The following is a 13,988-nucleotide window of genomic DNA, read 5'->3' on the forward strand; positions in this document are numbered from 1 at the left end:
ATCTGGGTTAAAATTATTCAAAGGTTCAAAATAATTCATTGGGGTTTATGCAAAAGAATTTGGGTTTCTATCTGATATCTGGTGCTTCATAAAATCGAGTAATGAAACCGAAAATTTTTGGATCTTGAGAATAGACGTTACAACACAATAAGCATGATACGATAATTGCTAATTACACTGGCTAACAAAAAAAAAAAAAAAAAATTTCTGCTGATTACGATCTGACACTTGTTTTTTACTAATTTGGGTGCGCTGATTTCAAATATCAAACCCATTTTTCTCTATCACGTCAGGTTTTTTCCTCTATGGCATTTTCTTTTTGCTAATCTGTGAGTTTTTGATAGTTTTAAGGAGGCAGTACTATTTAGAGGATCAAAAAAAATCGATTTTTTAATATTATTTTCTGAAAGTATGTACTTTTAAAAATCTGTTCCTAACTTTTTATCAAGAAATTCGAAAAATTCCCGAAGATATACTTTCAGAAAATAATATTAAAAAATCGATTTTTTTGATCCTCTAAATAGTACTGCCTCCTTAAAACTATCAAAAACTTACAAATTAGCAAAAAGAAAATGCTATAGAGGAAAAACCTGACGTGATGGAGTAAAATGGGTTTGATATTTGAAATCAGCGCACCCAAATTAGTAAAAAAACAAGTCTCATATAAAAGTCAGCAAAAATTGTGTTGGACTGTGTTATCATCAAGTTTGGTTTTTGACATCGCAGTATCTAGTTATAACTATCAAGATTAGGGATCCCATTTTTTGAAAACAAAAAACTGGGACACAATAAATTTTGTAGAATTAAGGTTTAAGAGAAATAAATTTTATTCGCTAACATTATGTATTTTAAAAGAAAAAATTAGATATTAATTTGAATTTGATTTATTAATGTAGATAACATAAATGTTTATACATACATCAAATAAATAGAATTCTAATAACAACACTTAAACTCAGATGACAATACTTAAACACGTAACACTTAAATCAAACATTAATAAGTATATGAAATATAAAGACATAGAATAAAGATATAAAATGTTAATATGTCCATAAAACGGGAACTACAATGTAAATACAATAAAATATAAACACGAGTCTTATGTCCTTATGCATATTGTGTAGATGCATAATATCTAAAATTATATGAAAAATAAATAAATTTAATTTAATTTAAAAATTAAAAAAGTAAAAACAAATTTATAATTAATTTTTGCTGGTCGTTACCTATCCCATTTTACTGCTACTTGCAGAATTTGTTGCTGTTTATTAATCGGGTGATAAATTATCACGGCCAGATTTAAGAATACCATGGTTCTTAAGCTATAACTTTTAAGAGACCTCCCTCTATTAAGTAAATTTTAGGTGATCTATACTGAGGCGGGACCCCTTCTAATATGAGACATTGAGTTGTAGATTTTCTGGCATCATCATCATCATGTCTATCAAGGATTTAGGCCTAGAGTGGTCTGTTCCAACCTTAGAAGTCATCGTTGAATCTTTAAGGAGGACGCCCTGGTTTTCTTTCTCCTAATGCCTTGTACTTTAAGGCTTGTTTTGGTAATCTTTCTGGCATATACATAAATTCAGCCTTAGAATTTATAAATTAAAAGTAAAACTTCATTTCTGAGAGCAGTCAAAAACATTCATAGCCTGAAGGGTTACAGCAAATCAGCTTCATCCTTTATTATTTTTTCCTGCCTTTGTATTACCTACCAACATAGTGGATAAAATATACACTATCCAATCAATCAACTGTTCGTGGGCTGTGGGTTAGAATGTCAGTGTAGGAATAAATGTTTTTATCTTAGTGTAGTTAACAATCATAGTTGCTGTCAATAGACCACTACTGTTTGGTCTGCAGCATTTATGAGTAAGATTCACCTAATAATACTCCACCCTACTCATCGTTTAATATTTGAAGTGGAGTGACTGACTCCTGATCTATTTTCAAAATGTGCTCTTCTAATTCCCAAAAGGGAGTAGGCAAGACAAACTGAAGGAGTTCTGGACATTGTTAGGTGTGACATATTTCATTTGTGGAACTACACATTACTGAACAAGTACTAGATAGATCTCACAGTAAGGTAAGTCCATTTTGAGTACTTGTTTCGAAACTTCATTGTTAGATTTGTTCCAAAAAAGCACTGATAATATATTCCATAAATAAATACATAGTAATAATTGCCAATAACTTTAAAACTAAGTACTCCATTTGTACCACGACTAATTCCGTATGACAGATGCATATTGTTTTCTGCAACCGATTCCACTATGATAAAATTTATATTACCTGTGTCCATAATAAGTGGAAAATATAATTTTTCTCAGTTTTGTTGTTGATATGCATCAAGTATTTTGAAGTCTATATCATGTATTTCAATAACAACAGATAACATCTAAAATGCAAAACATTTGCGGAAATGACCTTTACATCCGCAAGGCTGGGCTGCCTGGAGTACGGTGTTATAGGTTATTAGTTGCTTACTACTAGAGACTCTTTTTCTAAGCCGTTATTTTTGTAGTTCCCGAATTAGTCGATCTTTGGCATTGCCAATTAGTGTATTTTCTCCCAAGAACGTCGGATTTTAACCCCACCTTTCTAAAAATCGTCGATAGAACTTTGCTATAGACAACAATACTTGTGTTACGATTAGGGCCATGATATGGTGGCAGCTAGCTTCTGTCATACTTCCTTCTGAAACGCATTCATTTATTGATAGCACACTATCAGCATACATTTAGAATGCAACAAATCTAACATATGACAGTTCTGAGATTTAATACCTAAATCAATTTATTATATGTATCAGCTATAGCTTGGAGATTGGGTGGGCAGGTCAGTCTCCACTGATAGCCAATCAGAGATCGCTGCCCAAGACGGACTAATTTAAATCGGCATCCAGTAAAGACACGGCTAATACATGCTCACATCTTGTGCTTTTTAGCAATATTTTTAATTTCTCGTGGAGGGTTGGTTTTCTTGATTTTATGGGACGAAAACCCCGAGATTTTGGGAGGGAAAAAGCTGGCGTTTGCGGTGCCAGAGATCAATTTAACACGGGAATCGGTCGAAGAATAGCAAAAAGGTTCCTGTAGGCGATTAAAATCGAACGTAGAGCGCTCTTTCTTCGTGAGGCTAGCACTCGTGTGCAAACGGCACTTATCCTGAGCTACACAGGCATACATTTATATGTGTATTAGAGTATAATCGTATAAAGAAATAACTTAATTTTAAAATCAAGTCAGAATTTAACAGTGTTAAAGTCATAAGCTAGCATTACAGAGTTGTAGGATTTCGGTTATTTACGATATGAGAGTGAATCCTACGGTTCAAACTTACCGCAAACATACGATAGCGATCGATGAGAAGTTTGGAATATTCTTCCTGTAGACCTCTAACGAGGTCGTGGACTGTTGTGGGGAGAATACCCCTTGACCTCATCCTAGGCTCTAATTTATCCTACAGATGTTCAACAGGGTTGAAATGAGATCTCTCTAGAAGCCAGTATATATGTGGAGACGCTCATGTCCACAAACAACTTATTTACAGTAGCAGCCTTATGACATATGGTGCATTGTCTGAAATGTCACAAAGTAGCAAGCAAAGCATCTAAAATGATCAGATACCTCTCAGATTTCATGTTCATTTCACCACAAATAGAGGTCCGTGACCAAACCAGGAAAATCAGGATCATACCAACATACTGTCACCTCCGAATTTCATAGTTGGATTTATGCTCTCTCTAGTAAGTAAGGGGTCACCGAGTATCTGCCACAACACCCATACCATCCATCTGTTCGGTATAGGATGTAACCTGATTCGTCGTGCTATAACACACCGTTCTCAGCTTCCACATCCCATTATACACGCTCTTTGCACCACTGATGACGACGCTGTACATTGGTCTGGATAATGTGAGACTTGCATATTACGATCCTACCATGGAATCCCGCTTTGTGGTTCTCGGTTCTGAATGTTTTTATGCAGAATTGTCTTCCAGTCAATGCCTGGAACTTCGTCTTCAACATCTCGGCCAGTCAGCAAAGAACATTTTTACATATTATCGTTCGTAGCACCCAACGGTCATGTGTGGTGGGCGTCCAATGTGGGGTGCACTTGCAGTTGTCTCCCGCGATTCCATCCCTGATGGTTCACCTGGGTTATCCCAATTTGTAAACAAATTGCTGAACGGATAGTCCTGCAACAATGCATCCTATCACAATGCCCCTTTCAAATTCTGTCAGTTCCCTCCTTGCAACATTTCATCTGCACATTCAAGCACTGCCAGGGGGTCATCATATTCCTCAAATTTACACTGGTCACAAACACGTGACTCGTTACAAGGCATAACGCACCTTGTCCATGTGATCCCTTGATTTTTTTTCCCCAGCATGTATCCTCAGACTTTTTGTTGAATTTCACAGTAGTAAATAGTTCTCACTATATGGAATGGTCTACCACAGTGTTTTTCAACCTGTGGTCCGCAACGATGGGACAGGTGGTCCGCAGGCAGACTTAGATTAATTAAATAAATATATATCTCTATATGGAATGGTCTACCACAGTGTTTCTCAACCTGTGTTCCGCAACGATGGGACAGGTGGTCCGCAGGCAGACTTAGATTAATTAAATAAATATATATATTTTTTAATTATCCAAACAAAACAAATTAAAAATTGAATAAGTAAGTAAAAATTATTGAATTCAAATGGAGACTTAAACAACCAACAAACAGCATCAGACTGTTCATAGGCGGAAGCAATAAAACTATATTGTTGTTCACTTCACCTCTCTTTTATTATTCGTCATTCTGCCGCTACAAATTTAGCTGAAGAATGACGAATAATAAAAGAAGGATGAAGTGAACAACAATAGAGTTTTATTGCTTCTGCCTTCCCTTGTTGTTTTGTCAGATTTGAAGTGAACACGTGTTATCCACATTTCAACCAATTGCTTATTGTTTTATTAATTTTTATTATTGAAGGTTTCCCTCCTTCAACGAAGGCTCAGTATATCTTCAGAAGTGCTAAGTGATACTTGGACAAAGTGTGTCGTGAGTTAACCCCAGTATTTATATATTTTTCGGATAATGGAAAAGTGGCTTAGAACTAGGACTTGAAAAGAAGGGCAAATGAAACAGGTGATGCTAACCCTAATTGTGATACACGTGTTGTAACGGCGAGTGAATCTGATAATATTAAATTAAGAGAACCAAGCAGTTCAAAGAAACAATAAAGTAGGAAATATAATAGTTCATATTTGGAATTCGGGTTTACTTGGTGTGGAGATGCATGTGAACAGAAACCTCAATGTATTTTGTGTTATGAAGTGTTGTCGAACGAGTGCATGAAACCTGCGAAACTCTGACGACATTTAGAAACTAAACATTGTGATGTGAAAAATAAACCAATTGAATTTTATCAGCGACGCTTAGGGACATTAAATCATGGGAAATATATAGTTTCGGCCATGTATTCCATTAAAAGCAAGGCACTGGAAGTATCCTATCCCTTAAGTTTGCGCATAGCGAAAACAGGGAAACCTCATTCTATCGGGGAAAATTTGCTACTTCCAGCTATAAAGGATGTGGTAAAAGCTATGGTTGGCAACAAGTTACTAAAAGATGTTGATTTGATTCCTCTTTCAAATGACACTGTCGTTCACAGAATTAATGATATGGCAGGTGACGTAGAATCTCAGTTAATCGAAAGAGTTAAGAAGAGCCCTTATTATGCGTTACAAATAGACGCGACTACTGATGTTACAAATGATTCGCAGTTAATAATCTACGTTAAGATATGCGCATTATAACAACATTCATGATGATATTCTCTTTTGTAAAACTTTGCCATCCCGAACAACTGAAGAAGAAATATTTCACACTCTCAATAATTACATAATAAACAAAGGGATCCAGTGGGAAAAATGTATAGGCTTCTGTTCGGATGGAGCTCGCGCCCTAACAGGCAGGCATAGTGGGGTAATTTCAATGGTTAAGGAAGTAGCTCTGGATATGAATTGGGTACATTGTTTCATACATAGGGAAGCGTTATCCTCCAAAAGAATGCCACCAGAATTTAGACCTGTGCTATACAAGCTGTAAAACTAGTTAATTTTATTAAAGCTCGACCGTTAAATAACAGGTTATTTTCAGTACTCTGCGATGAAATGGGCAGTGAATATATACAACTTTTGCTTCATTCTGAAATTCGCTGGCTTTCCAGGGGCAAAGTACTAACAAGGATATTTCAATTAAGGCACGAGGTTTTATTATTTATAAATGAATGCAATTCTGATTTTGCATCACTCCTTGTTGACGAAGCATGGTTATCAACTGTATCCTATCTTTCAGACATTTTTTCGAAATTAAATGAACTAAATCTTCCCTTCAGGGAAATTCTTTAACTGTTCTTGATGCCTACTACAAAATAAAGGCATTCGATAAAAAACTGGTTTTATGGATTAATTATGTAAAAGACAGACAATTTACACCTTTCTCAACATTGGAATCTTTTCAGTAGAAAATGATATTGTTGTTGATACTGAGTTTCTAAAAAGGGTTTTGACCACCTCAAAAATCTGAAACGGAATTTTGAAACATATTTTCCGAATAACTTTTATAAGAAATTTCTGTGGGTTCGCGATTCATTTCAGGCTTGCAGTCACGAGAACGACCTTTCGTTGTCGAAGAAAAAAAAACACTTAATTGAGCTTTCAAGTGACAGTGGACTTGAAATGCAATTCCGTGATCTTGGTTTGGCTCGATTTTGAATCACGCCTTCAGTGAGAAGTGAATTTCCCGAATTATCTGAAGAAGCAATGCAAATCGTCATTCAGTTTTCTACAACCTGTTTTTGTGAGAAAGGATTTTCATTGCTCCTTCAAATAAAAACAAAATACAGAAATCGTCTTAGTGTGTGTGTGTGTGTGCCAATCTTCGACTGAAGTTGACCAATATTGAGCCAGATATCCAGCAACTCTGCAAGGGCCGAGAAGCTCAACCATCTCATTAAAAGTAAGCAGTAACATAATTATATCATATTATTTATTTTTTAATAAAAATTAAAATTTTTGTTCAATGATGATTCACTTTTAATCGTTTACTTCCAATTTAATTAATTATGTTTCCATATGTATTCAAAACATGCTTTTAGATTTATTATGTTATAAATGGCACAGTTTTTCCGAAATGTTGGTAATTCCTACATAGGTTTTTAAAAAAAAAATTACAAAAAGTCAAAATGATGTATAGTGAAATAAATTAAAAAATGTTTATTTTTGAAATAAAACTTTAATTCCAACATTCTAAAATGTTATTTTTCTTGTTTTTCTGTTCGCAAAATCGTCGATGACATTGTCGAAGTCTATTTCATCACTCAGTTGCTGTTTTATAGACAGTAATACAAGATTTCTTAAACGCCAAAAAAGTGTCGCCCGGGGTGGCACTTTAATTGTGGGTGGGTGTGTCCCCCACCTCAGCTACGCCTCTGTAACTTGTAGTCTGTAGAATTGGTTTAGGCATTTTACTGGTCCTTGGGCTTAGAAAGGTTAAGAAACGCTGGAACATACTGTAGGTATTTCATCTGAAAAGCGCTTATATATTTATCACTAGTTAGGAAATAAAGTTCTCTTTCTATTATGATCACTAACTTTCATGAACTTAGTTGCATGACCGTTGCGCTTATGTTTAGGTTCTCTCTCTCTCTCTCATCATAATCTCGTTTACCGAACTTTTCACATTAAGTTGCATGATAATGACCAATTTCAATACACGCTGATACCAAACGTATATACGTGAAGGTCGTTACGCTTATAAAATTCCATTCATTGGAATGTTTTGACGTATGGAAGTAGCGTTTACGCCCATTGCGCTGTCACCCGTAGAAAGCCTTCCTCGTTCGAATCTATCCGTCAACCGGAGAATATTTTTCTAATCTTTTCTCCTCCCAGGTTCCAGAGGTAATCTATGTCTGGCAAAATGGGTTTTTGCTCCTGATACTTAGGTTTTTACTCCTGTGAATACTTGAAGAAAATCGTCCGTAGGAACCAAACTATTTCATATAAACAATATACTGTACTGTGTAAGATTAGCGAGCACGAAATTGTAACACTTTCCTGCCTTTCTTCTTTGGATGCAGTTTACAATTAATCTTGGGCAGGCTTTTCTGATTGGTTATCGGTGGAATTTGAACTTCTGCCCGTAGTCTCTAAAAGGGATACATCTTCCTCATCTATTCCCTATAGGGAATGAAAGTCATTAACAGATTTATTTATTCGGAAACTCACTTCACGAATCTGAAAATAATCAACGATTCTTTCTACGCAGCATGTGTATTGAATTTTTTGAAAACATAGCCATTCTGCATAATTTCCTTCTATTAAGAAAATTATTATCTTACACCTTGGTAAGATAATAACGATTTTTCTTTCTGTTGCATCACCCTCCTACTTTCTGAAATTTTTTCATATTCTCTCCCTCTTATAATGCATTTATCCCTTGTGAAATCGTTTCTTGCTACTAGAAATATCATTGATTGTTTAATGACATTAGTTAAATAAAAAACACCTGCAAAACTTTGCAGCAGCTTCAGAACACACGCAATTTACAGACAAAAATACCATTTGTGGTGGTGGGCGGTCACCAATCGCTTGTGTTATTATGAAATATCTGTACTATATAACACACTCCTCCTTATAATTCATTCTACTTAACTGATTATCGTCAAACAATACATTGCCGATTCAGTGCTTTGTTATTTCTTCTTTAACTGATTATCTTCCTTGTTCTTCTTTGTTTCACTAATCGCTTTTCGACTTTGCAAATCCACTCATTAAATAAAAGAAATGTTTTAGACTTGCTATTTTCAAACTTTATTCTTTGATAATTGCCTATATCCTTGTTGGTTTCCAAAATTATATGCTTTTTTTTTTTATAGAAAAGGTTCCTTACTCACAGTTTAATTATTCGGCTATTAGGCATTCGAGGATACATTGTGTTTAGTTCGCGAATTTAGCGCTCATCTAAAATTGGTGATTTTTGTCTGTTTTATTGTTTTTTTGCTTAGAAAATTAGTCTTCTATAATATATTAGTGTAGATTCTAGTGTACTTAGTATTGTATAACATATTGTATGTTCCGCACCAACTGATGCGGGAAAATGAATGGAATGATTCAGTTCAGAAAGCGAAATGAATCAATGCCGAATACCCAGTGTAGACTGCTAATTAATGTTCTAAAGTGATATCACAGGGAGTTCATCCATCTATCATTAGCCACCGACCTTAAAAAAAAAAAAAAAAAAGGCCCATGTAGCTCAGTGGAAATGAGGTTTGCATCTCGTGTATTAAGTTTTCCGCTGATGAACCTAAGTTCAAGTCTACTCGCCGAGTGGTAGAATTTATGGAAGAATGGAATTGAAAGAATGACGGTACATTGCGCCTTTCGATTGGAATAGGCCTAGTTCGATTCTCGTCGTGACGGGAGGAATCTTTATGTGGACTTTTTCAATCGAAGGTGAGTTAGCCGATCTCATACCGTGGTAGCAGGGTTTTGTCTCCCGGAAAGTCGGGTTTTTCATCCCGCATACAGACAAATTGGCCCTTCAGAACACACGCAATTTACAGACAAAAATACCAGTTGTGGTGGTGGGCGGTAGATAGCATTGATGGAGATGATTGGTAGTAGAGGTTCGGTGTAGTGGTGGAGACAGTTGTATAGTGAGTGTCCATTCCGCGATGAGTCTTCGAACTCCTTGGAGGCGTCACGAATAATAAAATAATAATAAAAGTGGCACCAAAAACGTAAAGGAAAAGGAATGCTAAGAAGAGCACCGCAGACAAGAATAAGAACACTAGCCCCAACGACGTTATTAGATGTGGAGGAAGTTAATGAAAATGAATTATCCTCCAAAATAGCAAAATTAAAGCACCTCATCAGAGAGACGACGCAGGAATTACAAAAAGTCGAGCGGCGTTTAAATGTGCATAGGGAGAAAAAGAAAATTATGAAGCGAAATAAAAAACAAGAGTCTGTGTAGTTCAGTAGAAGTGGCGTTTGCACTCCACGGCACCTGACCGCACGAATGAAGACGTGGGTTCAAGTCTAGTCGCCGACTAGAGGAACATTTTCTAATCCTTTTTTCGACCGGTTACCAAGTTAGTCAATCTCTAACGGGCAAGCGGGTTTTTTTCCCGGAAATTCAGGTTTTTTCGTCCCGTAAACTCAAGAAAATAGACCGTTGAACCGTTCCTATTTGAATTGCCCACTCAGTCTCCAAAAGTTAGATAGGGCTAATACGACCTTGCCTATAGTAGGCAAGAATAAAACGCGAATAAACTAAACCAGAATAAAAGGCGTTAGCTGATTTTTTATTTATTTTATTTATTAATAAGAGACAACAAAGCATGGAAACAGATAAGTCAGGATGTAATGGAAATCAGGTAAGTGACGTTGTTTGTAAAAAGAAAGATGTTATTTAGTATGGTGACTCTATAATAAAACATGCCATTGATGAGCGAGTTATAACTTCGAGTTTTACTGGAGTGAAAATTAAGAATATAAAGGAAGCAATTCAAAAACAGAAAATAAAAGTAAACACGATCGTAATTGTAGTAGGCACTAACGACTTAACTAGCGATAAGTTCAGTATGAGATAGAGCATGAAAGGGTTGTTTTAAGAGGCGAGCGTGAAGTGTGAGAAAGTGAAAATTGTCAATATCTTACCTCGATATGATAAAAATGAATTAAGAAGGACTATGATGGCAAACGATTCGATGCGTAGGCTGTGTAGAATTAATGGATGCGATCTTTTGGATGTGCGGAGTGAGTTTGAGAGAAGATTGCATTTGTATAAGAGGAACGACCTACACTTGGATGCATTTGGTATCAGCAGTCTTGAAAAATTATCGATACAAGGACTAACACAGACAGGCAGGGAATTCGAATTTTGATGGGAGGAATCGTGAGAATCTATGAGTAATAGCAACAATGTTAGGTAACTGTGTTAATGATGGGAATGATTATTATTATGGAAATGATTATGAAGGGAGAATGATTCTCTGTTCGTTCAGTTCTGACCTATCAAGCATGTCTAATGATGTCTGTAAGTATAAGGCACTAGAAAAGAATAGAGATCTGCAAGTTGTCCAACTGTGTCATGCAGACAAGAGTATACTTTATGTTTTTGGTCATGACAGGTACACCATGGTCTAAACAATGCACATAGTTAATAATCCACTACCTGATATTACATTTTTCAGCTATTTCTGAATCGTTTCTAAAATCTGTTCTCTTCAATATTCGGTGGTGGGGAATGCTTTTTATGTAATCTAATCAAAGCCTTATATAGTGGAACAAACAAAATATTTTCTTCATTATGAGTCATTATTATTATTATCTGTCATATATGCTGCGGTTTAAGCTAATCATGGTATTCGATTGTTTCTTAGTATGAAGGAAATGAATGTCTAAGGCAGTTACGTTATCCACACAAATTAATCTTTTTAAATGCGAGTTGTCAGGGCCATCAACGTGAAAAGATTGTTTTCCACTTAAGTCATGTGGGTTCAATGATGATTCAGTTCAAACCATTTCACACGCCTCCATGTAGGCTTACATTGGAAAAGTATTGGATTTAATTCTCATAAAGAATCGATATTTTTCGATAAACTCAAGAAAATCGACCGTAGAACCCACATTATTTCAGACATTAAATATATTGTGTCAGGGTTAGGGACCACGAGTTGGTGGCACATTTGAACCGTCTCTCTTCACTGTGTACCGCTTAATTAGTGATAGCTTTGGGCCATCTATCTCTGATTGGTACCAGTGGAGATTGAACTGCCCACTCAGTCTCCAAAAGTTAGATAGGGCTAAATGGCCTCGCCTACTCCCCGTATACGGGAATAAAAAGGCGTTAGCTGATTTTTTTTTTATACAACCTATTTTTCGAACTACTGTAGGGTGAAGGCCTCTCCCATTGAATGAGGTTTGGATCTACTTCTCCCATGGTGACCCAGTCCATATTAGGAGAGTGGATCTATACTTGGTCGAATGAATGTATGAAGGTAGAAGACAATCACAAACATCCATGCCTACGCGGGATTCGAACCCACAGCCCTTGGCTGGAGAGCGGATATGCTAACCACTTGGCAATCAGGCCAGCTATATATATTCGAATTCGAATCCCGCCATGGGCATTGATGTTTGTGATTGTCTATGAAAATACTAGTGGTGGCGGGCGGTAGATGGCGTTGGTGTAGTTTTAGTTCGTTGTAGTTGGTGGATTGAGTTGTGGCGACAGAGTTGTAGCTTGTGTACCCTCCCTAGATGAGTCTTTGGACTCCCTGGAGGTGTCATGTAATAATAATAATAATAATAATAATAATAATAATAATAATAATAATAAGGTACATATTAAGGAGGATTGTGATGATGTAAGGATGCAGGGCGTGAAGGTAAAAGACATGTTCACTTTGGATGGTAGAAATGACTAAGAAGGTGACAAAAGTGGTAATCAAAAAGACATTAAACAGTTGCTGGTGCAATGAAGGAGAAGGGCGACGAAGTAAAAGTTGTGAGTCTGTTGCTACAGTGCCGTAAAGCCTAAATGAGAAAGAAAGCAATGATCGCGAATGAGTCAATGGAGGATTGCGCATCAGGAATGCTGTGGACTTTGTAGTGTGTGGAGTAACTTTGATGGAAGGAAGGATTTATTCAAGGCGGATAGCTTCATTTGAATGGATTTGCGATCAAAAGAAAGTGTGTTCAGCGAGAGTTTGGAAGTACAGAGTAAGGGAGAGTAGAATGTTTAGAGGTGGGATGCAAGTTAGCAGTGGTCCAGGCAACCTAGCGATTAGTAAATGGGAGAATGGTCACATGACGCTAAATGCAGCAACCCAGGTTCTTAATTTTATTGGACTAAGCAACACAAAGTGTAAAGAGGGTTGTCGAATTAAGAGGTGCTGCAGTTTATATACACTAATGCCAGAAGTAATCAAAATAAAGGTGAGTAGTTTTGTGCATTGGTTAGCCAAACTTGGCCAATTATAAGCATCAGTGAGACTTGATTGAACGAAGATAATATATCTATAGGAATACACCTCATAGGATATAATATCTTCAAAGAGAACAGAAAGAACAAAATGGGGAAAGGGGTTTTGCTAATAATAGTGAAAGAATTGAAGTCGAAAAGAATAGAAGTACGTCAGGGGGGAAGAAATGAAGAGAGAAGTTCATATGAGACTACCTGGTGAGATATACCAGATATAATCAATTTCATATTTTGTCTTGTTGACCCTTCTACACCCTATGTCCAAAAAGAAACTGAACTTTTCGAAAATAGAAGAAACTAGTGGCTCTACTTGTTGTATCTTTTTGTTGTCAAAAGCGAAAAACCTTCATTAGTGTTGTGTCAACTATTTATGACATTTGTTTCATTAGAAGCCGAGTTATAGTACCAAAAGTGACAGTGTGTGTTGACGAACGGTCAGAAAATGTGTTTCAAATAGAGAGCTGCGATTGACTTTTGTGTTAAACTTGGTAAATGTTTTACTGAAACGTATCAGATGCTTCAAAAAGCATATGGTGATGAATGCTTATCCTGTACTCCAGTTTACGAGTGGTTTAAGCGATTTCAAAGTGGTCGTGAGACGCTTGAGGACGACGAAAAGCCGGGCCGTTAAAACTTTGGACTGAGCGACGTTAACATCCAAAAAGTTCTTGATTCTTCAAAGAAAACCCGAAATCATCCGTGGAATAGAATTGAAGATGAATTGGGGATTTCAAAATCGACTGTGTACAATATTTTGACCGAGAGGTTGGGCCTTCATAAATTGAATTCGCGATTTGTTCCACATAAGTTGACCGACGACCGAAAAATATAACGAATTGAACTCATTAAAACCGCTCGTAAGGACTCAAACGTCCTTGAATGAGTATGAGTCAGAAAAACAAAGCTCCAGAGTGCTGAGTGAAGACCACCA

The sequence above is a fragment of the Typopeltis vanoorti genome, chromosome 16, assembly GCF_054136105.1.
Source record: "Typopeltis vanoorti isolate ZY-2024b chromosome 16, IOZ_Tvanoo_1.0, whole genome shotgun sequence".
Taxonomy (NCBI): domain Eukaryota; kingdom Metazoa; phylum Arthropoda; class Arachnida; order Uropygi; family Thelyphonidae; genus Typopeltis; species Typopeltis vanoorti.